Below are 26975 nucleotides of genomic sequence, written 5' to 3'. Positions count from 1 at the left end.
TTATTAAAGCTCCATAGCATATCAATAAATCCATTTACCGTGTATTCTAACTTTAATGACATTGTTTTCCATAATTTTGATACATTTGATGTACTTAATGATTCTTCTGGGTCTGGCAATTTCTGTGTAAATCATCATGGTTGCATGCACTTATTAGTAATAAGTCGCTTTGGATAAAAGTTATATCGAGTGTCTCCATAAATAATGCATTAATACATTAATGTTTGGCCTATACAAATATGAGTCTGTATTGGATTTTAATTGTAATAGTATTATATTGTTTTCACTCGTAACGCCTGCACGATAACATGAGGTCAGAGCGGAGTGACTGCAAATCTTCTGTTCTGTTGTCCTCCTCACATGTGCAGCCAATGAACTGAAGCAGACTCTTGGGGTTGTTCTCTCCTAATAATTTGCTGAATGAACTCCGATGGCGCTGTTGACTTTGGCCTGGATCCCCACCTTCTTGCACAGAGATGCAAAGTTCCCTGTCTGTCCACCCCTTTGTGTTACTGCAAAGGAAAGACTGCAGAAGGCTCTGTAGTTCCTGGGGTAGGAAAACACAAAGGAAGGATGAAGCCGTCATGGAGGCTCAAATCCGCCCAGTCCTGTCTGCTCATGAGGTTTAGCCTTTTCAGGAAGGCCTTTTCTGCAGGGGGAGACGTTAATATGCGCACAAAATCCATAATTCCTTAAGGATTTATCTTAAGATACATCGATCACATGAGAAGTGTGTAGGTCTTGGTTAAGAAGGAAGTGTGTGTAGGTCTTACAACAGTTTGAAACATAATATAAGAACGTCTCTTGCAGCCTCCATCTAGTCGGCAATGACCGCGTCTTGGCCAGGCCATCACCCCGATAAGCAATGCACATGTCGCTGTGTGCACTTGCACAACAATGCATGTCCACTTGCTTTCATTGCACATGTTTGTGCACATGTTCACACATGGCTCTGTGCTGGAGGCCGTGGATCCCGGGGCGGCTGCTGCAGCTCATTTGAACCTGTCCAGAGGACAGCGATGACTTCACAATTACCTCACCCGGCTCCACTTATCAGAACCACATGGCCCACTGACGCATTGATTGGGTCTTGGGTTGGGAACATTTCTTTCCCTTTGGTGTAACAACACATTGGTCTGCATGCCTGATTTACGTTTATTTGTTGGCTTTTCATGCCTCTGGGATTTGGACTTTCACCATCTGGCCCGTTTGTGTTTTTAGCTTTTTTGGTTTGTTTTGCATACTCAATTAAAGCAAGAGTATTTTTAAGGTAACAGGTTGTGCTTAAGAACCCATGTATGTTTTGGCTAAGCGTCATCGTTTTTTGACATTTTTTTATCCAAAAATTTTAAAACGCTCAAGAAGGAAGAAAACGGATCTGTAGAGTTTCATGAACCGTTAGACTTGTGTCCAATGATTTACTTGTGATCGGCAGGCTGGAAGGAATGTTAACAGAATATATGCTAAATCCCTGTCCTATTTAGCTCATTCATATTGCCTGCTTGTTGCCTAAATGTCTTTGTATTTTTTGAGAGTGCAAGGTACAATATGTACCTTGCAGTTCCAATAGGCTGTACATGTATAGCATAACATACAAAGTTAATGCTATTTAAATTCCTTCTCGTTACGGATCCCCTTAGGCCGAACATCACTCAAGGATTTAGTGTCCCTATCTCTCTTGGTTTAGTAGACTACAATGAACTAGCCTACCTTTCTCTTGCGCCCTGTATCCACGGTGATGGGTGTCATCGTGTGTGTGTGTGTGTGTGTGTGTGTGTGTGTGTGTGTGTGTGTGTGTGTGTGTGTGTGTGTGTGTGTGTGTGTTGGGGGTTTAATGTCCAGTGTTGTTTGGTTGCCAGGCCTGGAGGGCCCAGCAGGGCGGGGTTAGAATAACCTCATTATACGAGCTCCGGCCGTGATGGGGCCGGATTCGCTCCAGAGGGGGGCCAGCCTCGTCCAGCAGGGACACAGACACGACTTCTGTCCGCATCGTCTGCGGGTGTGAGAGCATGGAAGCCTCGCATGCCGGCACCCTGTCCTCCGTCCGAGGGAGAAAAAAAACCCCGGCTTTGCATAGATATTGGAGTTCTGTCACCATAGCGACGGCGGGGGTCGGCCGCTGGCCATGGGAGAGGGCATTGTGCCATGTTTGGGGCCAAACAAGTCTCGGGGATGCAGCGGGCGGCCCATCTGATGTCCAGGGTCGGGTCCCGGGCTCTTTAAAGCATCTATTTCGGGGGTCAGACCGAAGACCCTGACCCTGAAATTCCCCGGGGTTGCATGGGAATGTCTGCGTCATTTAGTTATAATAAATACATATGTGTTACGTATTTGTAGCTTGTAACGAAACACCGGGACATTTGTATATTGGTTGGCCTTGTTACGAAATGGAAAAACATAACATTTGACCTATTCTAATGATGGTAAACGGAGTAAAGGATTAGAAAGTAGTAAAGTACATACCTAATGTGTGTTTTAAGCTTATTTCAAACATTCTAAATTGTATTAAGTTTGTTTATGATCGTTCATGCATGCTCTATACGGTATTAAGTCCAAAGATAGACAGCCCTGTCTCAAAATGAGTGTGGGTGAGTGGATGGTGGCTGCAGCCTCACCTGGCTCAAATCAGTTAGATTGGACTCTGGGGCTTGGTGAGGCTGCACACCTGTTGTGCATTGAGCAATCAATGTGCACAGGTTAAACAAGCTATCACCCACACACACACACGCAGAAGCACCAGTGTCATGTATCACTTGAATAGTTTAAAAAATATTAAAAAATTAAACGGTGCCATTTCCGTGGACAGCTTCTGCCGGGAACAGGCAACCAGAAACTGGGCCTGTCACATGAAACCTGGGGAGGTCTATTCAACCTAATGCAGAAGAGACGATCGCTATGTTCATGCTATAAGGGCCCCCCTCTCTGTCGGACATAACTCTTCCTTAAATAGACACAGCACAGGTCTTCCCGCCCTTTTGAGAGCGAGCTGATGTCGGCAGGCCAATGCCGGTTATATTCGCGACACGCAGCGCAGAGATACATCACCCCCCCTGACTGACCTTCCACTTAATGAACATCCCTGTCAGCCATTGTGCTTCCATGGATGGAAACACAAAGGAAGATGTTCTGCCCGGTTAGAAGTCATATCATTGCACCAGATTGATAGAGCCGTAATACTGTAACATGATGTGTTCTTCACACAAATAACAATGTGGTTGGTGAACACCACTTAAGCAGTCATGTTTTGCAGAACTTTTTTTAATTTTTTTATTTATTTTCCTTGCTACATTTCAACACTATAAAACTCTTGAGTTTGGTTAATGTGTGGTCGTGCGGTCGGTTTTATTGAGTGGTCTTATAGAAAGCCTTTTGAAGATCAATTTGCTTCAAGATTACTGTCTGCACCAAGGGAATCTGGTATAAAAATGGATTCCTTGGTGCAACAGTAACAATTAGTAGGTATGGATATTTAATAATTCAACTTTTGAACCTTTTTTGCCAAGTGCATCAAATAATTGCACCGTTCTTTATAAGGAGACATACCACAGAAATACAAATGAGGTGGATGAGAATATGCTCTGATACTTGACACAAAGGAGTTGGGGTGTGGCTGATCTGGTCTTCGTATTTGTTCCTAAACAGCTGTTCAATATGATCATATTAAATCATGCAAATCGGTCAGCTTCAGTACTGTTCAACACTCCGTTTAGCAAATCTGCTGGCCGCCGTGGCAATATTTATTCAATGATAAGAACTAATCTAATGATAATCCTGCAAAAGCAATTAGTGTGTGTGTGTGTGTGTGTGTGTGTGTGTGTGTGTGTGTGTGTGTGTGTGTGTGTGTGTGTGTGTGTGTGTGTGTGTGTGTGTGTGTGTGTGTGTGTGTGTGTGTGTGTGTGTGTGTGTGTGGACACTGGCTGAACTCTGGGGTTGCTTCACACCGGTCCAGGAAACATGCTCTGTTGCCTCTTGTTACCAAACAACTAAAAATGAGCACATCATCTGCTTTAAGCGGCACACCCTTCTCTTGGTTCCCGTTACTATCCCCTTAACCCCCACGCACGTGCTTACTAGTGCTGCACGATTTGGTGAAAAAGTCATATTGCGATTATTGTGGACAATATTGCGACTGCGATTTAATAAACAAATGGTGTCGTGAGTCTAGTTGCCTAGTTATTACAAACTTAAACTAGCATAAAAAAATACACAAACTAAAAAATGTGTACAGTACTGTTTTAAAAATAAAAATATTTTACAAAATGAAATAAATATAAAAATAAATATATTTTTCGAAATAAAGGCATTTCTGCAGTGCAGGAATTTGTTAGGTTTCCTCAATAGTACAACAAAATAAAACAAATTGAATAAATAAAAAAATACAAATTAAAAATTTTCTGCCTTTGGCGGTTATACACACTCGCTCACACATACACATCCACACACGCGGACACTCACACGCACATACTTATACACGAGTGCGCAGACACACGCACAAAACCCCTGCAACTTCAACTTGTGTACATCGTGATTGATCACGTCCACCAGCGACAATCTGCCAGCTGCGGTAGTCGTCCCTGTCGGCTGCCACAGAGTGAGGTGTCCCTAGTACGTACCGTTGGTGTGTGTTCCTTTGTGTCTTTCCCTTTGTCTGTTAAATAGGCAGACTTATTTGAAAGGCAGAACCCTGCATCACTGACGTAGTTTTGGCCTGGCATTGTAATCATGTTTATTATTAGTGTTGAGTGTTGTATTCAGAGTTTAGAGTGGTTTCAGTTGGCTGAGTATAGGCTGGATTTCAGGCAGAAATTTTGAAATTGAGGCAATATTTCCTTGGTAGGACAATGTAGGTTAGACAATTCTTCAAACTCTAACGGGGACAGACAGAAACCAAATGAACCTGAGCAGTTCTGAGGTTTGTGTGGTCGGATATAGTTGAGTGACTTGCTTTGGGGTTTCTTGTATGTCGGTTGTTTGGGCCTGTTGACACAGTGAGCCTTGGCAACCAGGCGCTGATGGGTATAGCTGAGGGCTGATGGAGGGCTTTTTGATTGCAGAGCAGGATCGAAGCAAGAAATTCATGTTGGGTGAGGAGGACTGGTGCTGTGCGAATACATAATACTCAACGTTAATAAGAAGAGCCTGCCTAAATCCATGTGTGACCGCTGAGTTACCTCCACCATCAAGATTAATGTTATGGTTTTGTGTGAGTTTCATAATTTGGTTTGATGGGTTGGAGTTTGGTGATTATGGGTCAAAGAGTAGGCTACCCAAAAATATTAAAAACTAGTGAAGCTGCTGAACTATGGTGACTTAGAAAAAAGTAAGAATAGAATATATAGCCCAATGACTTCTGCAATTAACAAAGACATTTATCAAGAAAAAGGGTGTTTTACTGATTGTCTGTACTATATAACCTTTTTTTCCACAGCCCTGTCAGTTATAGTAACACGACGATGATGGCAGATTACCCTCGTGTTGTAAACTGAGTCGTAAAAGGCAGCCTGTGGTCCACCTGTGGCCTTTTATCTCCCTGTGTGCCGAGGCTGCGGGCGGAGGAATATGGGGGCTTGACAGGTGGGAAACGGTCATAAAAACCATCAGGAAGATGTTAATCAAGAACGTTTTGTGGCTCTCTTTGGTCGCCATGAATCATTAACACCTTCATGCCCGCTTGTACTGCAAGTCAGCCCATTACAGTAAAGCACTACACTCATTGACGCATAAAGTCCTTGCATTGTTTAATATTCCTGTGTGACAACCTTGTGTGTGCTATTCATATGCCTACTTTTTGGCCTAAGAATACTCCTCACATCCTTCTGCAGGACGTCTCCCTCAAACCAAATGTACAGGATGTTTGTTTCCATGGCAATGTATAATAAATCACGATGACAGTTGGCCACCAGTTTTGCTAAGAGGGTCCTGGAAGACAATCGGCTCCAAATGAAGTCACCAGAGGCGGTCCGCAAATGAAGGCTTCAAATAAATTGGCCACCCATGTTGCATTTATTCAACTGGCTTCAACGGGGCCAGCGGTAATAACATACCTCGTCAGGTGGGATCCCACAAGGAGGACTTTGAAGTGCTCCTCATTGTATTTCTTCTTAAAATGGACACATTGCTCCAATGAAACTTGTATGTTGAACTAGTAAGAGTATGGAAAGCGCCGTTGGTTGAGTTACTGTAACTGGCAGCCGGTAATGTGTTGCACATGTACAGATGAAGGGTTTGGCTCGGGTTCAAGGCAATGATAGGTATGCTGCTTCAGAGGCCTATAGCCTCGAATCAGATTCCTCCGCCATTTCCACAGGTCTGAAACTCGGCTCTGATGGATAGTGACGGCACAAATGAACCACATCCTTCTAATTGCAGCGCCGACAAACGAACGTTGACCCAATGATCCCCATAGTGTTGTTTTTTTTTGAGGCAGAGAGGTTGGATTTGTAAGAGCTGCCCCATTGACTCGGGTTAAATCATTTAAAAACTACATGAAACACGTCTGTTATTTCCATAATGTGGCGTACTGTCTATTAAAACAGGATGGGACCAAACAGGAAACCGGGATGTAGTTTGATCATTGGTGTGAATGGAGATGGAACAGATCAGGCTCTGACTGCGTTATGATTGGTTGTAAGGCTTTGCCCGCCTGCTTTTGATTGAGCTGAACGGATACAAAAAAACATAAGAAATTGCCAGTATTCTCCCCAAATATCATGACAAGTTTCTCAAACTTTCCATTGGTGTTGTTAAGGGCATAGTTTGGCTTAAAGTATCCTGGCTCAACAAGACAAGTCAACCCTCTCTCTTATCTTATCCTTATCCAAGGGTAAAAACTGTGTCTCCAGTCCCCAGACAATGGCGGCTCTATGACGCTTGTATTCGTGCAATGGAGCAGTTTGTCTTGTGATATGAATCTTCCCTGGAAGTCAAGCAGCCTTATCAATGCATATAATGATCCCATATTTACCCAGTGTGCGTTGTGAGGGCGTGACATTGGTGTTCATCTAATGCTGGGTCCACACTAGAGCTGCTACACTGTTTTTGTCAAGATTTCAGTGCTCGCTTGCCCTTATAAGCATAGCCTACATTGTGATTGATGGTTTTGCTTGATTATCCTGTGGTTAACATTGGATTTTACTCCCCTATACCCGATCGGGCCGCACCCATTCAAAAATTTGTGCCGGGCATAAGTTTGGACCCAGCAGTCCTACTCTTTGATAGTAGACCTCTGGTTATTTTGCCTTGTTGGCTTAGTAAAGTGCACATATAATGTGCAGAAGTATGTATGTGACTAAGTCAGATCATATAATGGCTCTGCTAAAGGCCTTGAGTGCCAGTTTGTTTGAGGAAAGGAACTCGGTTTCTTTGAATGAAGACCAGTAGTATTGCCACATCTGCTGTTGCCATGGTTCACCTTTCTGTAAGTTCACGCAGGTGCACTTATAGAAAGGGCAAAATGGTGTCTGCAAGTTTGTGTGCATTTAAAACTCAAGGAAAGCACTATGTTTTGTTTGTTAAGGCAGAGATACTTTACGATGAAACTGTATGTTTATAAAACACAGACGTGACGAGGAACTATATGATCTAAAGCCTCCTCTTGTCATAAATCTACCTCTGACAAGGGGGTATTTAAGTGTATTTATGTCATCAAAAGCATATATACTTTGAGAGATGAAAAGATGCGATATGAAACACAGGCACTGTTGTTCTAGGGCTGTTCCATGTCACTGGCAGCAACTGCAGTTATTACTGAGCATGCTGTCGCATGTCTTCTGAGTGCCATGCTAGAAGAACCAGGAGACACTCTTCAGAAGTACATGTGGGCTCAAGTAATACACACACACACACACACACACACACACACACACACACACACACACACACACACACACACACACACACACACACACACACACACACACACACACACACACACACACACACACACACACACACACAGCGACAAGGAAGGCTAGTTTCTGGGTGGAAAACTATCCTGACCGTAAAACTTACTTCTGGTGTTGCGTCACATGTGAAAGACCTCTGTCGCATGACAGGAAGTTAAGAAAGGGGCTGAGTTTCCTTTTTCCTCAGTGATGGAAGCGACCAGCGAGGACATCACTGGTTTGGTCTTACAGGATGTACACTGCTACTGAACAGTTTGCTTTAAAACAAATGACTCATAATGGGCAATAGTTAGATCTATATCTTCATATATTGAATGTAATTAGGTATTATCCAAATCAATCTCAGTGACTTTGGTTTTAGAATCATCTCGCATCTCGCTCTAGGAAGGCTCTAGCTAGACATGGTTATAATATAGCCTCCATATACATGTAAAAACACTGCAGGCTCAACCCCACAGCACTACAGCTGGAGGGCCAGTCCAAGAGCCTTAGCCGCCCGGCACTATCCTAGTGCAGTGCCTATCTGTCTGTGATGTCATCCACTTGCAGCTCCAGTGTGTTTCTGTTTTTGTGGATGTGGTGCGATTGTGTCATTCCTCTGGCGGCCCCAGGAGGTCCTGCCAGGCCTTCAAGGACAAAGTCCACAATGCAGGGGCCCTCTGAGGTCGCTCTGGCCAGGAAATATCTGTGACCTGGCCTCTGGGATGGGACAATAGCCTGGAAAGGATGACATGTTGGCCTCACGATTAAAGTGGAAAGTAATGCCATGGTTCATGCTCACAAGCGCTGAAGCAAGAATCTTTTCCACTAGCGATGCACTGGTTCTTCGTTGACCTCAGATTCTACTCTGTGTATATCCTCAGGTCCAGCAGTTATTTTATATAGTATATAAGAAGAATTGGGAGAGACGGCACAGAGCCTGTGCCGGATACCAGTGACTGCGATTGGGAAGAGTTACACCTTGTTTTCTGTTTCGTTGTGGAAAACTTGTTTGCATGAGATAAAGCTTTCGGAAGGGTGCTTGAATTATTGTATTTCTACAGGAGCCAGTCCAGACGGTCTGATAAGAAAACAACCAGTTACTTTTATCAGTTTACTACTGCTGGCAGAGTATGTGTTCACTAATGAGAGCTTCCAGATCCCCGACATGTTTGGTCGAAACCGATACGAAGCAAAAGTGAAAGGCAACGTTCAACAACATTTGAGCTTGTCTTCCATCAGACTTGTGGTAGTTATCTAAAGTGGTATTGAGTTCTGAGACTACTCTTTATCATACTTAAAACGATAAATAATAACTGCCAATGAAGATCGTTGAAGATGGGTCTGTCTGACACAACATGACCTCTCAACCGAAACCCATTATTTCTGGTTTCTTTTTTGACATTGACATTTGTCATCCCCTCGGCATTCAGTTTCAGCAATAAGTCAACGTCGCTGGCGTCTTGCGATCCATGTTTTGAATTGTTATCCGCTATTTTTATTGGCACAAACTTTGCGATATAGCCTATACACAATTATACATGACAGCTGACTGATTGGTGCTATACATCAGGGGAAGAGGAGAGATTTCACAATCCACTGTGGAGGGATATTACAGCTATGTTGGCTCAGGCAATCTTAACATTTGAACATGGGGATCTGATTAGAACCAATTATCATAATTTTTTTCCATTTGTATAATTTAGAATGCAATTCCTATTAATTCTATTGATTATTATTTGTCTATTTGTTATAATTCAGCGGTTACTCACTGAATAAGAACCAATGTATTTTGTTGTACAATTATGCCTCCCAGACACAACAAGGACTACCCACTCGTTAATCAACTCTAATGAAATCAATGCTAGCTCAAAGGCTCATTATCTCCCTGTTACCCAGATGTGGGATCTGGTGGTCAACAAAGCCAGCACGACAATTGGCTTCGGTGAATTCCATTCATTTTCTATAACTGGAAGAGGGAGGAAAGTGGACCTTGTCTTCAGGGAACCGTTTAAGAAATTGAAACATTTGTGTCGAGTTTACTTGAAACATTTATGTGGAGTGAATCATGGGACGAGATCCATGCTCATCATGTGCTCTGGATGACTTCTCCCGGAATGATCTGAGAAGATAGCGGTCCTCCTCAACAAGAGAAGAGCAAGGAATGATAAACACTTTTTAAGTCGTTATCAAATTAGTTCTCTTGGAGCCACTTAACTAAATTCAAAGTCTACTTAAAAAAATACTTCTTTATCATTTCTGCATGTTGCAAAAGTGTACAACTGGATCACTTCATTCAGAATGATGGTGCCTTCATTCAAGTAGAACTTAAAGCCTGCATGTCGCACACACATGCATGCAATCAATCTTTTAATGTAAAAACTCAACTTCAGTCAGATTACGGTTATTTCGGAAGACCCGGCAGAACAGACAAAAACACCCAGTCTCAAACACACAGTTCTGCAACCACGACAACATAACTTTGTATTATTCACTCGTGTCCAGGCAAACACTGGGCCTGGCTAGCCACTAAAGGATGAGAAATGATGGAAACATTTTTTCCTGCCTTTTTCAATGATGATGACCCAACTGTTTGCTGTTGATTCACCACAGGTCCTGACATATTTACCAGACATCTGTTCTGGGGATGATTGTCGCTGTATCTTTTCTTTAAAACATTTTTCTTTAATACGTTTCTGCCTGGCACCGATGCCCAATGCAAAAAAAAAAAAACCCACAGCTGGCTTGACTTTGGATATCGTATTTGAAGTAAGGCTGCACGATTATTGCCAAAATGATTATCACGATTATTTTGATCAATATTGATATCACGATTATTTATTGAAAAAAAAATCTTTCGAATTTCTACCACCCCCTTGTGGTAGGAGCCACACACTGTGCTCAGCGGCCAATTGCCGCCAGGCCACGCCCCCCCTCCCTCTTTTCACGCTTCGCGCCGGACTCACGCAGTCGCAGACAGGTGTACAGGGAGCGCTTGGTTTGCTTTGCAGCGGAGGTACAGCGTTTACTGCATGGGCGGGGCTCGTTTCTTTTTTCGTTTTCTTTTTTTTGCGGATGCATTATTTAAAATTTAAATTTAAAAAAAAAATAAAATAAAAAAGAATTCATTAAAAAAAATATCGCGAAAATATCGCGGGAACACTACGCGTCATCGTGGGACGCCAATATCGTCATCGCGATAAAAATTCGATATATTGTGCAGCCCTAATTTGAAGCCAGAAAAAAAATCTCCTATGGGTTTCATTGAAATTCTACTTTGACAGTCATCTAACGCTCGCTTATGCGCTCCCGCACACACATCTATTACCTTCTCAGCGGACCCATTATGCTCAACAAATCAGTGCCTTTTGTATTTACCGCTGTATTTTACTTTGAATCCACAGGCCCATAATGTGATGTAGCCTTGAAGAACCACAACACAAATCGTGTCTTGACTTTCCAGCTCTAGACACAAGAGCTCATGACCCCTGGTCAGATCAACAAAATATTCAGTAACTTCGTCCTCTGGCCTTTTTCGTGGAAAGGAAATGCATCCTCGGGCCAAACCTTCAACACAGGGGTGGTCTGCTAGACTGTGTTCTTCATGACCCATGACCCCTCTATGCCCTCCAGGGCTTCAAAAGTTACTTGTGGGGTTATGTAAGTTATGTAAGCAGGCAACCATGAGGAAGTGCCATGGTGTGTCTCCGTGCCCATCAATCTGCCTGGTTACGCTCACATCACAAGTGGTTACGTAAGCTCTCACCTAGATGTCTGTGTTCCTCTTGTCTGTCTGAAGCGAGGGAAGGATCTGGAAGCATCAGCAGAGGATTGTCCTGCAGACCGGAACTCGTGCACTGGTGTTCTCTCTCTGTCCTGGCCAGCTTGCCAACGAGTTGTTGTTGCCTCAGTGGTTGCCCCTGTTGTTTTTTCTGGAGATAAGGGCCATACCACAGTGAGGTTTGCTGATGCCTTTTCCTCCATGACCCGACTGCCCTTGGGTGAACTGGAAATGTGGTCCTCTTGAACGTGGCACTAATAACAGGGAGGCTTTCGACTTGATGCTTGCCACTTTTAGGGAAATACTGGGAACATGTTGGTGTTGGATTAGTTTTGAAGCTGTCCCCGGCCACAATGAAGCCAAATTCTCGCTGCAATGCTCGTGTTTCTGTATCTTTATTTTTTTCCAGAACCAGCCCAATGTCTCAGCTGAATGTCTGTAGCCCTACATCTCTATGTTCTTTGTGTGTCCTTTCAATTGTCCGCAAACTTTATATTCGGTTTCATACGAATGTTGCACCACAACTTTCATAATATCTCTTTCTTAAGCCAGAGGGGAACTGTGTGAAAGTAGTTTGAAGTGGGGGGAAGGGGGGCGACACTAAAATATTCCCCTTAACGTCTCTGTGGCTTATGTAGAACACAAATTACTTTGTGTTTTTCTCTTTGATTTGCCGGTACCAACTCTTACATGTGCTGGCCATATGAACACTACAACATTGCAGCCACATTCAAACACGCAAGAACCAGGCAGACACAACATGAACCCCGCAGGCCAAGAAAAGGCTGATCACGGCTATTATGTGTCTCTACTAATTATTGCGCAATTAATGGAAAAGAAAAACCCTGAATGTTCTATAAACAAGGCTTGAATCCCCCCAAAAAAATCCTCCTTGGGGAATGTAAAAACGGGGCCCTTGGCAACGTCACAGGTGATGGTATGATTATATAAGTCAAAGTTATCATGTTCCTCTCTTCCCACCTTTGAATTGGATGTTGTTGATACAGTTGGTGTTCGTGCAGATGACTCAAGCGACAATCAGTCTCTGACCGCTGGCCCAGTACAGGCCACACCCCACAGCCAAGTACAGCCTCCCTGCACCCACTCTCCATATAGTGGAAACTGTGGCATGGGGGTTGAACGCAGGTTGAACTTGCACATCTAGGCGAGGGGCCAAATATGCACATGTGACACTCCACCTCTGGGATAACAAAATAGACTAGGGCATATGTGCACATGTGCAGACACACTCAACACATGTGTACACCCGCTCACACACCCCAAGATGGTATGTTCCCGTACACCGGAGACCTTGGGTGTAAGGGGATAGGCTTGAGGATGGAATATGAAAACAAAATGTACATTTCCTGTGGTCCCGGTAGAGTCTCCAACCCTGGAAATGAGGGGTGTAATGAGCAGGGAAAGAACAGCATTTAAAATGTCCTCTGTGAGGAAACCATCATCAGTAGGTTTGCTTTGGCCCACATAGCATAAAGAGTCTAAATCCATTGCACGGGGATGAAGCAACTTAAATATAACACATGCAATGGAGTCAACCTTCCCTGTCCCACTAGACAACAGCACAATGCAACATTTGTATTAACCTTTTTTTTTTTTTTGAGTTGGGTCTGGATTATTCTGTGTAATCCCACTTTTGTCCAGGATAACGAATAGGCTATTCTTTCCCTCATTACATCTCTTCTTAGTATAGTTGTGTTTTTGGATCAGTCACTGATTTCAAAGGCCTGTTTCAGACCTGTACAGTAATACAGACCTGCAGGTCTACTGGGTTGTAACCGCAATGCGCATTGTTGCAGAAATTGTTTATAATGTTGGTTGCCGTGTTTTTACTGTCTTTCTCCTTTTTTGTTTCCAGACGGGGCCAACTGCCAACCAGCTAGCGCCTTAAGTCTCTGAGGTAAGACTATCTACGATATCCGTCGGGTCTTTCTGACGTGTCTCCTAAGTTTTAAACCACCTGTTGAATGTCACGCCACATTGCTCAACTCAAGTAGTATTTCTTTCATGACGCAATCGATTTCAACGACAAAAAGCACTGGGCCTGTCGTATTGGGACCTTAGCTTTGGATCCGGAGAGGAAAGTTTGAGTTGTGTCTTCCATACGCCTCTCCCGGCAGCCCACCTTCTCCTGCAGGGGCATAAAAAATAAATTGAGAGACTTGGTGACGACTTCTCTGGAAGAACCTCCACAAATGACTCAGGCTGCCGGCGGTTGGAATGCTAACAGGACTGCACTGGCTAGACGGCTACCAGGGCTAGGAGATATTCAGGAAGGAAACAAATAGAAATGTGGTCTGTGTACCGATTTCTCTGTGTTTCCCTCTTTATTTTTTTCGCACTCCTGTTCCTCCTCTTTATCTCGTCTTGTGGTCGGGAGGAATCCCCAGATTTGATGAAGCTGTTGCGTCGTGCGGATGGTGAAGTTGTATGACGCCGATGCTGGAATCATGTGATGCAGATGGTCCTTTGATGGTTTAAACATCTGCATCATTCTCTCGGCTCAGCCACGTTCCTCAAGCCAAGGGAACCAGGATGGAGACGTCCACGAGTTTACTGCATAGTAAAAACAATCTGTCAGTATACTCTATTTTCTAGGATTGGATTTACTGCCTGGCCTTGTGCTGTATTATTATGTTATAAGCCGCTATTGTATTGTACACTACGTTTTAGGCCATTTTCAGTTGACCAGCCCAGACAGTTTTGTTCAGCAGGATCCTAGTCTATATTTAACCAGACATCCTTATTTCTAATTCAATTTACTCTAGTTTCCCTAAAAAATTATAGAGGGAGAAAAGACAATATAATTGTATTGGTGTCCAGCACTATAAAAAGCAAAGAACCTAGCCTTGTTCCTTTGAGTAAACATTGTAATCTTTCATCCTTGCTTAAGGTCACATCCTATTGCATTGCTTTCATTATTCCTTTGTCCTGAGTTCTCTGACCACTGTCGAACGGTCTCACAGATATATTCACGCCAAACTTCAGCAGGCAAGAGACCGCACAAGTCCGACCTAGCGTCACACATGCTACATACTGGGGTGAGAAGGCACCCGCTACCTTCAAGGTCAGCGCATGGCCCAACACATGGGATTTTAAAGGCTTTGGCACAGCAGGGTACCACAGAACCGTGGCCGCCATGAGTTCCACTCTACTTCATGACTTTACGCCCAAGCCTGCGTGTTTCTGTGGAGGAACACAACACGTTGCCTCTCTGGAGGTTAATCCAGCCTGTGATTCAGTGGTACCTGTCACAAGCTTTGGCCATCACAGGACAGATTCCGGTTGCTTTTTCCTTTCCGTGTCCTTTATCTGTCTTCATATCTCATCTTTATTTGTTCTCTCTACTCTCTCTCCCCTCGCTGGGGCCCCCCCCCCCCAAACTCTCAATCTATAACAGTCACTCTGTGTGTACCTCTCTCCCTCACTATCTCTCACCGCTACTTCTGGTCTCTCTCTCGCTCTCTCTCACCGGCTCTCTCGTTATCTCAGACCTAGTTTGGCAGCCGGGTCTGGGGGCTGGTGGCTGTCGTGGTTGTGGGGTGGGGTGGGGTGTGTGTGTGTGTGTGTGTGTGTGTGTGTGTGTGTGTGTGTGTGTGTGTGTGTGTGTGTGTGTGTGTGTGTGTGTGTGTGTGTGTGGTTGGGGGGGGGGGGGGGGGGGGTGGAACTGGAACAATGCGGTCATGCCTGCTGCTGACGTGTCCCTGCTTTACTGTAGACAGCTACACAGGGCGCTCTGCTCCACCCTGTCATGTGGGGCCCCTGCGTTCCCTCCGAGGCTAGACATGTGGTCGTGCGTCTGAGAGATGGAAAGGCAAACTCGGGTTTGTGTCGGTGATTTAGGGCTGTGGGTTGTGGTGTGGTGGGGGTTGTAGCCTGGATATTTAGACATTTCTTATGTCGTATGTATACAAGGCACGGGTTGTCTTTTCCATGTCTCCCCGGGTGCGTGTTGCCACAACTGGCACAACAATGGCAGCATTGCAGTTATTGAGCTCTAAAACGTCAGCCTCGTTACACCGATGTTGCCCAGTGTAGACAGAGCACTACCCGGGAACATTACCTACATGATGTTGAAGGTGTGAAGTGCCGCTGCTGAGACATCTTGCATTGCAGGAATTCAGAGAGCATTAACCATGCCGGTTTGGTCGCCCGCTCCACCGACTTCATAAACACCTTGTCTTTTTCAGGTAAATAGTTTGTCATGGTTTCTGTCACGGTCTATCTAACCTTACTGTGTGTTAGTTTAGGTACTGCTGTTTGCCATTTGTTGGAATGATTCGTTACTTGGAATCGTGTGTCTAGTATTTCCCTTGATTATTGCCTGGTCAGTGATTGTTATTTCATGTCACTTTGTATCCGTCAATCTCTGACAGGATTTGCTTGAGACTTAATGGTGATTAGAGAATTAGGCTAAGCTCTTAATACTCTATTGATGAATTACACCACAACGGAAAGTGGATTAACATCTGGCTAATCCAGTTAATAATTTCCTTTTATGTCATGTACTGCAGTATTAGATAAGATACGCACTGTGCTGATGGAGAGAGCATGTGATTCTGGAATTGCTTTCATCGTCAAAATAAAATAAAATCTGACAAACTGTTTTCCTTTGCTTTGTTTTTCAATGGATTTCCAGTAACCGCATTGGCCTGCGTTTTCATTGGGCTCTGTTTAAATCGAATCCTTCCTCTATTAGCTGCAGGGCGCTGTCATAAGCGCCGCTCTTTCCCTCCTCCCCGGGGCGTCCTGCACTTCATTCCAGCGAGCTAGCCTAATGTGACTAATGTGTAGAGGAGGATGGAGAAGAGCAGGATAGCGGAAACACGACTCAAACCTCAATCTGGGGGCCTTCACAGTCGAAACACCACAGGTATTTCACTGAACTGCACTGCATTTAGATCTACTTACAAACCAAACCATGCCATATGCCAGGAGCATTTGGCTGTGACAACCCTACGTCGTTCACTGTGTGCCTCTGTTGGCTGTTTCGCCCGGTTTATCCTATAACCGTTTGTGGTTTATCCCAGCCCTTCAGCGGCTCAGGCTAACCCCATGTCTATCAACGGCAGTAAGGGCCTCCCGTGTTCCCGGGGTCCCTGCTGGAGTAACTCTAGGCTGTGCCACCGGTGTGTGTCTGCTAATCTAATCGAGGGCATGATATCGCCATCAGCTGTTCGTGTCTCCCTGCGTCGGCCCTCACTGGGCATGCTCCACAGCCGCGTGCCACCCCCTGTCACCGCGGTAACACGTCCGCAAGCACTGGTTGAGGATTTCACCAGCGCCAGACCGGAGATTGACCCGTGCATGTGCTTCCGTGATCGGGATGATTTAGATTTTTCACATGCAGGATAGAAAGGCTGCTTCGAGTTTAGTTCCCCTAGTAGAGCAGGAAGATTGATCTGGAAGATTGACTCAACCGGACCTAGGAGGTTAAATCTGTAAAGAATGTTCTGAGAACACGCCGCTATTGTTAGGGAAGAAGCAGGGAAATAAATAAGACTGTGGGAAGCGGGCCAACAATATGGTTTTGATACATCTCGATATGATGGACTGTGTGCAGTGTGAGAGATCATCGGTTGACATGCTTCAGAAATTTGGCCGGGATATTCCTGCATGATGATGTTGTTAAATATGGTTAACTATCATGAGTGGTTTGGTCTATGAAGAAAAAAAAAGTCATTTTTGTAAAATTTTCGTTTGTTTGCTGTTGTTTGCTGTTTCTAGGAAATATTGTTTATTCACAAATGCTCCCTTTGCCCGGAGTCGACTTCATGTGGGTTTGTCCTTTTAACTTGCTTGGCCGAAATTTGTCGAGAGGCATCAGCATGAGTCTAGAGTTTCAGTCTTGTGCTTCATGCTGATGCTTCCCCAGCAGACATTGTTATTGTTAAAATGGCCCAGAGGAACTCAGCTAAAACTCACCACTGTAAAGGCCCCTCCAACCCTCTCAGAGAAGCAGGGTCAGAAGTTCAAGTCCTAAACCTTAGAGATGTGTATGTCTGTATATCATTTCAGTATGGATGAATGAGAAGTATATTAGGAGGGTGAGCCTGAAGAGGGATTGGAGCGGGAGGCACTGAATTCTGTACCAAAATAATTTCTGTTGCAGATTTTTCGCCCTGCTTCTCACAAACATTCACGCACACACGCACGTGTGGACGCTTTTCGTTGATAGGGCTTTGTGGTGGAGTCTCTCAGGCCCTGTCATGCCTGATGCAGCTGTGAAGCCCCGCCCAGCTAATGGGTTAGCTGCTCGTTACATTTGGGCAGTGCACTCAAACATGTGTGACGATCAGAAAGCCTGTAAACACAGTGACATAATCCTCAGTTTGTGCCCCAGAACATCTGCTCTGACATACGCACATACCACACAAACACTCGGTGAACACGGGGGTTTGTGAACACACATGCATGCATCTGCACACACGTACGTGCAAATGCACCAGTCTTCTTCAGTGGCGGTGGCCTGTATTGAATGATCACAAATGACTGCTTTGTCTCCAGGGAGGCTGGGAAATTAGGGTTCACACACACGCACGCTCGTGCATGCACGTGCACACACAAACACACACTGAGGCACACGCACAAGCACGCACGTGCTTGTAAACACACACGCATGCACGCATACACACATTTTGAAATGCACACTGTGTGACACACGCACACATAGATACAGACACTTTTGCAGTGCCAGGCCAGTCCATGGTCCTGTTCCGCTCAATGGGCTGATTCATCAGGGCCTCCACATGACACCAGAGCAGAGAGTGGCCTAGATTGGAGGGAAGGGGATCAGACCTCCGATGCTGCACAATGAGACCGCTAACATGATGCTAAAACATCACAACGACATGAGCGATACAAGCCCACTGCTTAGATATGAGCGTTTGGTTTTTGTTTGGTTTGTCGTAGTTGGGAGATGTGTGGCCTAGGTGAGTGATGTTGGCGTGAATGGCACACAGCCATGACTGTATAATGCTGACGCTCTGAAAAACATTTGTGGGCCTGTTCTGTGCACAGGGCAAAGTCTCACAGTATCACGGTAGATCAAATTGCCTCAGGCCTCAAAATAAATATTAGTACCTCTTCACATCATTTTGAGTCATTTGACCTAAGTAACTGCTGCTGGATCCCCTGTAACAGACCTGACCAATTTGTTGTTTATTTTCTGCGTGAATGGGGACAAAACGCCCAGTTTCTTCTATAAATAAGCATGCATCTATATATTATTTAGACAGTTCTAGTCTGTGGCCGGGGTGAGCCACCTGACTGAATTAGCCTTCATGACATAGAACTCATCCAACAACTCATCCAACTGAAGCCTTCCCTCCCAAGTACCTCGTTCCAAGTCTACTTTATTTACACTGCGGGGTGCGGTGCCGGTTCATGTTGTGATCTTATATCATTATGGGATCTGGCAGCTGTCAGTGGAAATGTGCTGCACTGTTTGTGTCAGTGGATACTGGGATGATCCCAGTCCCTCCCTCAGGATCTGCCTCGTATCCATCTCCTCATGATTGGAATGTCTTCAACGGCCTCTCTCTTGACCTCTGCTGTAACACCATGAACTACTCTGGGCCTGCTGCGGCTGCAGACAAGGCCCTCATTGATAAGGGCTTTGCCGTCACTGATTAAGTTGCGGTGGCTCGTTAAGTTAATTACAGATAATGTACCACATTATCTTTCTCGACGCCGTCTCTTTAGCCTGATCCAGATATGACTAGCACTATTGTGGGTTACCATCTGCCTGCTAGCGGTGACATTACACTGTAGCATCCAGCTAACCCAAAATATCTGCCCTGCGGAGCATGTCTCCATAATGAGCACCTCTCCGTCCGTCCCCCGTCCCAGACATGCTCTCATTAGCTGCAACGCTGTTTACCGTCTGTCACATGATGTTACACTCAGTGGACCGAGGCAGACGCCTTGACCTGAGCTCCTGGGGGCCGGCCGCCCTCGTCTCCACACCCTCCATGACATCCCAAGCACGACATGGGGGTTAGATATAGCCTCAGGACACTGGTCGCGGTGGGGAGGCGGTGGGGGGTTAAATCAAAAGGCAGAAGAAGTCAATCTGGATGGCAGACGGGACTGAGTTACCCAGAAGCCTTGACTTTAATAATCGCAAATGTGTCATCGCACGTAAGCTGTTCATCTTCTGTGTGTACATGTTTTACAGATCTACGACAATTGTCTGTGAAACCCGAACGCATGTTTGTGCATAGATTGAAGATTTATTCAAGCCTTTGTCAGAGAGAAATTCCTCCTTACTGGTTTCAGTTTTTTGACGTGGCCTGCTCAGGTAGAATGTCCGTTAGTGATGCGTTTGGACCAGCTGCTCCCAATGTCATTACTCACTCTGACACTTCAACTTTTCTCTCTCTCCAGTGGTGCTGGCACTCACACATTGTGCATTATTTATATCCTTTGACGTATCGGCACTCTATGGTGCATACTAACACAGAGACACACAAAAAGAAACACAGGGAGGCTACTCCACACCCATATTTCCAACGCTGGATGATGGCCAGCAGGATTGTGCAAGCCACTGCAGGTGAAAACTAACACTTCTTGAAAGGGCTCCTATGGGAACTCGTGTCTTCGTCAGCAAATAAGTAGGTTCTGCTTGTTTGCTGAGTGCGGTATCTCGGTATGAGTCCTGATTCACTGCAATGTACGGAGCTAAAAATTGAAACACGACCTGTGGAACATCTCTGCATATCGATGCAGTGATGGGGGTTCTAGGTAGGGCTAGCAATGAGAGGGTGCACTAACCATGTTTTGAAGGCATTTCTTCATCAAAGGTAGACAGTTGTTAGGAACCTAAAACTTCATTAACACTCAAACTGCATAATGCTCCAAACAGAGTATGCAGCAGTTTAAGGTGTGACTTGCAGAAGAGCCTCTTCCCGGTGAACATTTGTGCCACCTCTCTTCCCTTTGCTTTGGTTTAGTGAAAGTGATTGCTCAGAAAAACCCCAATGTTCCATACGGCTTCTGTTCCTTAAGGTTTTTGCATCATTCACAGTTCTGTAAACGATCACATGCCTCTTTCAGGCTTAAAGCATTGCACATGTCATAAAACATGCACACAAACATGCAACCACATTCATACCTGTGCTACTTTTGAGAGATGCACAATATTTATGTGGCAGCCTCAAGGGCTGAAGTGTTGGTTTTCCTGTGTGGTCACAAATGTTATTGACTAAATGGTAAATGAGAGGCTAAGTCATTGGTGAACAGACCATAAGTGTCTCAGCCAAATACGCAGTTCAGCAGCAACAAATTGTGTCTATAAAGCTACAGCAGCTTGATGAGACATCTTTATAGGGATAGAAAGGATAATAATTGTTGAACCTGTGTGACTGAAGCATTTTATAAGCATGCAGACAGTGGGCATTTACAGCACCACATGCAGATGTGGGATTATACTGCTTTGTTTAAACCAAACTATTATTACCAAATAGAATTAGTCGCTTGTTAACTTGGTGGGAGCTACACAGACACACAAGAAAACCTCTCTGTTCTTTCCTCTCTCTGCTCTGAGGCACGCTGCGCTGCCCTGGGTAGAAATGCCCCTCGTAAATAATTCTCTACATGTGCGTCTGTTTTTAAGCTGGGCGAGAATGCCAGGAGCCTGGAGCATCTCCACAAATATGTGCTAATGTTAACTGGGGCCCCCACAGGCCCTGATCTTGCAGTGGAGGGACACATAGCCTCAGCAGAGGTTTATTCTGGGGGCCCGGTATGTGGGAACCTAGCCTCGGTGAGCGTGTGAGAGGTGCAGGGAGGGTATGGCATTGGGTTCCACTTCAGCAGTCTGCATTGGTCAGCCACATACATCAATGTCAATTTGTCAGAGGAAATGGGTTACTCTAGCTACCCTGATTCCTGGAAGATTTCTGGGGTTTCTGGTAAAAAGACGCTGTGTGTTCGGATTTGAGGTGGGTCTTTTGTATGAGGGAGAAGGCAAATCAAAGAGGTATCACCAATGGAATCTAAAAGGGTTTAGTGAACATGTAAGCGATTATTTAGTGATGCGGCACAGGATCTCTGTCCCTCTCTGTCTCTACCTGTCTTTGTATTTCTCACTCAGTCTCTCTACCTCTCGCTCTTTCTCGCTCCGTCTCTCTACCTTTACCTCTCTCTCTTTCTCGCTCTCGCTCTGACTCTCTACCTCTACCTCTCTCTCTCTTCTCTCTCACTCTCTCTCTACCTCTCACACTCTCCCTCTCTAGCTCTCTCTTTCTTTGTCTCTCTCACACTCTGTCTCTCTTACACTCTGTCTCTCTAACTCTGCCTCTCTCTCTCTTGCTCTGTCTCTCTACCTCTCACATTCTCCCTTTCTAGCTCTCTCTCTGTCTTTCTCTCACTCTGTCTCTGTTACACTCTGTCTCTCTACCTCTGCCTCTCTACCTCTACATACCTCTCCCTCTGCCTCCCCCTTATTCGCCGCCAGACGGAGAGGGGACTGTAAGTCCGGGTCAGCTTGAGGACACCGTCGGTAAATAGTTTACGGTGGTGTAGGAGAGCAGGTCTGCGTCAGCCTCGAAGAGGGATCAAGCCTCTCCTTCCAGACGCTGCCTGAAAAGCCGCAGCTCGCAGGGAATCCCTGCCGTTTCGGCCCAGCAGCGGGCCAGACCTGAGGCATTCTGCGGCGCTTTAAGTACATATCCTGAATAATTGATTCTGATTCGCCCAAGGCCCGGTTCTCTGAGAGACCCTGGTCCGACTGCCTTCCCCCAGCAAACGGTTGATGTTGGACGCTTGCACAAGACGCATTTATTTCTGCTTCCTGTAATCATCGTCTGCCTTCCTTCCGTGCCATGCCAAAGCCGAGCTCTCACCCTCGATACAGACGTCCACGATGGGGAAGACCTTGAACTACAGGCTGGAACTGTTTTGATGCTTGTTTATGCTTGAGTGGTTTCAAGGAGTTATGAATTGTTAAACATATACAAGCATTGGAATACTTGTCATTTCCCTTTAGGCAGAACCATTATCGCTTTATTTTAAATGATTGAATGAATCATCTACATCTTTAATGCATAGCCTCAGAAGACCACTTGAGTGAAGCAGACTTCGATAAAGCATTTCAAACAACATCTCAAGCCAGCGCCTCAGCTGCAGAGACTTCACCCAACCCGTAAAATAGGGACGATGTGGGTTGAAAGTGTAGAAAGATGGAACATTATTGAAAGAGTCGCTTTCACAGATGAGATTGCATTACCTGTCGCCCAGTGTGACTTAAGTGAACGGCACATCCACATGCTCATTTAGTCATTTCACTGGCCTCTCTGTAACAACAAATTGACCTAACCACAACCATGTGACCACACTGAAACACCCTTAGCGACCATATCGTCCTCAGCCCTGCACTCCAAACCCCAACAGACTCTCAACCTCCATAATCTGATTGAAGTCAGCCCATTTCTTAGACGCAGTGCCATTTGATTAAGGAAATTGATGAATTTTGAATCATTGTTGATTTTTTTTCCTAATTTTTGTGTTGTCCAGATGTTCAGCGCAATCCTAAATTTTGTCAAATCCCTGTTGTGTCAGGTGCTACCAGAGGGAGACTTCTCTTCAGGGTGAGTTTGGAGATGCTGCTGGGCATTGGGCTGGTATGTTGTGGGGTGGGGAGGGGGGGAGGGGGGAACGGGGAAGAGAGGGGCAGGGTTTGGTCCCTTGCCTTGATTGTCCGACCCCGCTGCAAAGCAGCTGTGGCCTTTTTGACCTCTGTGGCGACCCCCATTGTTTGAACGGGTTAATAACGCTATAGATCGAGGGGAAATAGGAAGGGGCCGAGCCCATATTGGTCTTAGACAACAACCGGGGAGGCGGAGTCAGTGAACGATGCAAGTTAACATAGTAAAGAGACGAGAGTCTGAATAACAAGTTGAGAGACAAAAGTTTATCTCACGTTTTCCACTCCTATCTTTAAAAGCTGGTTGACGGGAAAGTATGTTGCACTCAGACTAATATTCACAAAGACATGCGTGGGTGTGTGTTGGTGAGAGAGTGTTTGGGGGGGGGGGGGTCACTGATTAGTCTACCACTGGATACTCACACACACACACACAGGAACACTCATCATGACACCTCTCCCTCTCCTCACGTTAAGTATTCCAACCCCCCTTCCCGGCAGCCTCCGCTGCAGATAGGTGGAGGGCTTGGGGCCGTCTGAAGCAGAGGCTGCCTCTGGTTTCTGTGCGGGGTGGCTGGTCGCGCAGAGGGAGCTGTTAAGATAGGAGGAGGCAGAGAGGAGGAGCCTGGAACTCACTGGAGGGGAAGGGGCGGTGGAAGGGGAGGGAGAGAGAGAGTGAGAGAGAGAGGGAGGGAGGGCCACCTCCTGCACGGCTTCACACTGCACTGTGCTTCACCACAATGGGAGAGGCGTGTTGAGAGAGGGAGCGAGCGAGCTGAAAGGGAACTAGAGAGAGAGAGAGAGAGAGCCTGTGGAATCTCTGTAGCGAAGGTGAATCTGTGGTGGTGTGTGCAGTGTGTGGGAGACTACGGCGGATTTCGCACTTCTTCTTCAGACCCTGCTCAGGTTAGTTGTGCGGCTGCATGCTGGCAGACGATTGTTGCAACAGAGTGTGTGTGTGATGGTGTGTGTGTGTGCTCAGCTGTGCAAGTGTGTGCGCATATCGTGGGTTTGAGATGGACTCAAACTGACTACGCTGGCTGCGCTGTGAATGGGGATAATTGCCCGGGTGTTCGGTTGCCGGAATCAAAGCACAATTTGCATTTGGATATCTTCTCGCCCGTTCTGAACACGCTCTCTCTGTGTCTCTATTGTCGGAAGGTCATTGTGTTTTAGTTTAGGAGCTTTTCTGGTGAGTTCTGCGGGTCTTGCTGCATGCTATGTGAAATGACATCGCCACCCTCTCCCCCTCTCCCCCTCCACTCCCCCATCACCCTGTTCTTTCCCTGCTTTTCGCAGTGGGGGGGGCTCTTCTTTAAAGGGTAAAGAATGGGGCTTTGAGCGGTGAATGGGTTTGCGATGGCTCTGTGGTGTGTGTGCTTAACAGAGGTGCCGCCTTCTCATGTGTCAGCCTGCTAGTGATGGGGGGGGGGGGGGGGGGGGGCTAATGGGACGTCCTCTCGAGTTGTCCTCATTTTTTGCGTTTAGGGGGGGCCCAAATTGGTTGCAGCCAGTTCCCCCTGCGTTCTTCCCTTCACATGCGTTTCATATAATACAATGTTCCCCTGAAAAGTCCCTCCAAGAACCCGTTCCAAAGGCTCCTTTATTTCCTGTTGCTCTGTTCCTACTCTTTGTGCCCTCCCTGGGGGGTCGAGTTGGTGGAGGAGATGTACTGTAAAGTGGATCGGACTCCGTTTCAAGGGTGTCCGTTTCCTCAGCGTTGCCCGAGCAATGTTTCAGTCTGTTTTGGTCGAGTCTGTTGGTTAGAGCGACGTGAGTTTCTATTTCTGGGTGTTGTTTTTTGGGACTTTGAATGGCGTTCATTCATGGCTGGATCGCTGACCGATGATGGGGAACTTTGCGGTTGGGCTGGTGCCATCTTGTCTTTTTCTTTTTTTTGGAGTTTGTTGGCTCTTTAGTTCCCCCCCCCACTGCGGTTGGTCAGCTGCTTATCAGTTAGCGCTTGAGGACTTTCTCATGACGGGACCGTTGGGTTCCCCCGCAGTTTTTCAAGAAAATGTTATAAACACTGCAAAATCGAATTGATGCTGATTAGGATTGAACACATGGGGAGACCAAAAACCAATAGAAGCCCTTAAACCAATCACAAGTGGTTGACTTGGTTTGTGACGCAGCATGTTGCCCCAGAAGCTGATGCTGAAATGGGAAGTTGATTGGATTACACCGGGGAGAGGAAGGGTGTTTCAGGGGCCAAAGAGTTCTGTGGTGATTCCAGGGTGTCGGTGGTGATATTCCAAAAGGAATTTAAAATCCTTTTAAATCCCCACGTATCCAAACACTGCCTGACAGTTTTAAACTCGCACAATTCAACCTAATAGACTTAACATAAAGTGAACAATAGTCTACTCCTTATAATAATTGTTAATCTGATTTAGATGTGAATGTGTAAACAAATGCTATAAGATTTGCTGTAACTACAGACGAAGGCCAGGTCGGTGTGTGGCCGGGTTGTTATCAGCCTTTTCTGTCCTGGCCGGTATTGACCAAAGACAAACTTTCACTGGCAATATCTGATGTTCCTAAGTTCCCCATCCCTAGTTGCTGTCAAAGCTTGAGGAAGGCGCTTTAACAGAGACGTTGATTCTTAAGTCTAGATGATTGCCGGGTTTACCAGACAAGATTTCCTCTCCTGGTATTGGAGACACCCAGTTTGTCCAGTTGAATTACATTGCTGTTCTGCTCTCGTGGGTCACCTGTTGGTCAAATGTCTTTTGTGGTAAATCAGAAAAGACTTATTGGAATGCGTGTACAATATCGTCCCTCTAAGGCACCGGGCTGAATAACATTCCGCCAAAAGCAGGGTTCTTTAAGACTGCCTGGTGAAACAAAAGGCTGGATCCGGATCCTGCTGAACCGTTCCTCAACACCGATGACCCAATGGTTCCCCATGTCCCAGGCCTTCTGCTTTTCATTTAGCCAGTAACCCCACAAGAGACCGGGCTGTGCGTCGCTGTGATGGTTTTGAGAGCTTGGGAAGGGAAAAGGTGATGGCTTACCGTCCAAGAGAAGGGGTGTTACTCTGTTATGCTGGCTTGTGGCGTAAATCAAGGGCTTACGTAATAGGATTGTTGGTGAGTGTGTGTGTGTGTGTGTGTGTGTGTGTGTGTGTGTGTGTGTGTTGATTGGTTTGGCTAGTCTGTTTGTGATTATGTCATATACTGTGGTTTCCAGCTGTCTGTACAGCTGCACACCATTAAGTCCTCCCCAGAAAGTGAGCCCTAAACATGGTGCTCTATGCGTGTTGTTCATAATGAAATGAAGACATTTCAGGGAAATCTTTGGACTCAATGAGGACGCAATCCTAAATAAAAATAAAAAACTCCTGAATTCTGCCAATCTCAGGTAAACCCGAGATTTGCATGCTTTGTCCTCTCTAATATAATAGGGCACTCCACGTTAAGCTGTCTTGAATGCATTCGGGCTGGGGTCCAAACAAGAGGCTTACGAGTGAGCTACAACAATGGCCCTGAACCCCGCGCAGCTGTAGTGCAGGTGCTGGGCTGGATTAGCAGCCAGGCCGGATACCTGACACTTAATCTGGGGGAGAACAGCATCGCAGTGCTCGGAAAGTGAAATGAGGACATGCCTCTTCATCCACCTCACCCACCGGACGTGTCAAACACCT

The 26975-nt window shown here is 45.7% G+C and overlaps 1 protein-coding gene across 2 annotated transcripts in view; it reads left to right on the top strand.

Annotated features, from left to right (window-relative positions):
• Positions 1-26975, top strand: part of add3a (adducin 3 (gamma) a) — an 87724-nt gene that overhangs the window by 1793 nt on the left and 58956 nt on the right. Inside the window, exon 2 of one of the 2 annotated variants that reach the window (XM_030352175.1) lies at positions 13541-13582. The gene's annotated coding sequence lies outside the window, so the exon portion shown is untranslated. Of the gene's footprint in view, positions 1-13540; positions 13583-24005; positions 24236-26975 lie in introns of those variants that run through there. The other variant, XM_030352174.1, reaches the window with a different exon arrangement.

This window comes from Gadus morhua, chromosome 3 (assembly GCF_902167405.1).
Source record: "Gadus morhua chromosome 3, gadMor3.0, whole genome shotgun sequence".
NCBI classification, from domain to species: Eukaryota; Metazoa; Chordata; class Actinopteri; order Gadiformes; family Gadidae; genus Gadus; species Gadus morhua.
This window is presented reverse-complemented; position numbering and strand designations above follow the sequence as displayed.